This window comes from Nannospalax galili, unplaced genomic scaffold (assembly GCF_000622305.1).
Source record: "Nannospalax galili isolate Female #2095 unplaced genomic scaffold, S.galili_v1.0 scaffold777, whole genome shotgun sequence".
Lineage (NCBI taxonomy): Eukaryota > Metazoa > Chordata > Mammalia > Rodentia > Spalacidae > Nannospalax > Nannospalax galili.
Genome location: NW_008341810.1, coordinates 3,880,618 through 3,882,526, shown reverse-complemented (window position 1 = coordinate 3,882,526; position 1,909 = coordinate 3,880,618). Strand labels below are relative to the sequence as shown.

The 1,909-nt window shown below is 45.2% G+C and overlaps 1 protein-coding gene across 1 annotated transcript in view; it reads right to left on the bottom strand.

Moving 5' to 3' along the window:
* Pi4k2b (phosphatidylinositol 4-kinase type 2 beta) overlaps positions 1-1,909 on the bottom strand; it is a 37,859-nt gene that overhangs the window by 18,655 nt on the left and 17,295 nt on the right. The gene's annotated exons all lie outside the window — the stretch shown is intronic.

Genomic DNA, 1,909 nt, shown 5'->3' with positions numbered 1-1,909 from the left:
ACACACACACACACACACACACACACACACACACAGATTGCCAGGCTTTGTTCTTGATTACAGAATCAAGATACTCAATGCAGAGCTGTGGAGATAGGTCAGTTAGTGACATGCTTGCCACACCAGAGCTCATGCAAAAAGCCAGATGTGGCAGTGCACATCTGTAATCTCAGTGCTGAGGAGGTAGAGACAACAGTCACTCAACCTAACCTGCTTAGCAAGTTCCAGCCCAGTGAGATATCCTGTCTCAAAATACAGGAAAGGTTACATGGGGGGGTGGGGGGGATAATGAGACAGCAGGGTAGAAGACTGATTCAGAGAAGGATAATTAACACTGAAGTCCTGTTGAAAAAGTCCTATGGAAACCTAGTGTAGAAGCTTCCTAAAATACATAATATATAAAAGGAGTTAAGCTGAGCTATACTACAATGAGGACAATGCCCCTACGAGACACCATAGACTAACAAACAAAAGCCCAGTGCCAAAAACAGGTTACGTTTTTGGAGTTTTTGGCCAGTGAGGTTCAAAGACCCCTGGAAATTATAAGCTATTGACACTGCTCTTGCTTATCCTTCAGAACTTAATGGTAAGACCCCACTGCTGAAGCCACCACATACCTGGGTCACAGAACATGGAGAAATCGAGCTGGCTGAACTCAATCAAGACCTGAAAGCTTTATCCCTGCTGCTAGCTGGATGGTGCTATCACACTACTAAAGCACAAGAGCAAAAATCAGTCTTATGAAGCTGTGAACCTTGTATTGTAAGCTACAATAATGACCAGCCTGGCAGACTCTGTCCACTGATGCGATATTGACAGAAAGGTTATGGAAGTAACCAACCCCTCCCCTTTCCTCTTCCCTTCCTTCTCCTCCCTCCCATCCTCCCTCCCTTTGTTTTGATTTTATGTATATGAGTGTTAGGCCTGCATGTATTTTAGTGTATCCATGATGTGCAGTGCCTTCGGAAAACAGGAGAGGGCACTGGATTCCCTGGAACTGGAGTTATGGATGGTTGTTAGCCATCATGTGGGTGCTGGGATTTGAACCTGGTGCTCTTAACCACTAAGCCATCTCTCTAGCCCTACTAACCACGTACTGATTGGATTTAAAGCCAACTCCACAAGATGAAACCCACACCTAACACTATTATGCAGACCAAGAACCTGTGCCTAGATAGGTCACAGGCCTTAGGAGAGAATTATTATTCTGCTAAATGAACAAGGCATTAAATCAACTCCTAATGACTTATCATTATTCCACAGATTATTGCATCTCTCAAACTTCATCAGAGAAACTTTTTGTTGCAGCAGATGGAGAGTAACACAGGGACCCACACTGGTCAAGGTAAAAAGAATAAGAGACTTCAGAGTGCTCAGCCAGCCCTTAAATGGGACACCTACAGCACACCCCCTCCTCCCAAGGCTCATGGATCATCATGGGAAAGGACATAAAGATTCTAAGAGCCAGAGGCAGTAGAGGACCATAATAAAACAATGTTTTCCAGACCCAACAAGGCAGTTGCACATTTCAGCTCACAGGGATTATGACAGTATGCACAAGACCTGTCAAGCTCAAGCCAAAGCCCAGCATGGAGGGAGGAGGGTATGCATGAAGTCCCCCCTAGCTGAGAAGCTGCTGGCAACTGATAGCTGTTAGAGAGAGTTTTCTTTTTTTTGAGACAGGGTCTCACTATACAGCCCTGGCTGGCCTGGTACTCACTTTGTAGGCCAGGCCAGCCTGGAACTCACAGAGATCCTGTTATGCCTCCCAAGTGCTGGGATTAAAGGCATGCACCACCAAGAATTAGTTTTCTTTAAGAGCATGGCCCCAGTAGGTTGACCACACTCCAATGGATAGCCACATTCTAATCTGAGTATTTAAGCAACACAAATTGGACTTCATGGGTTA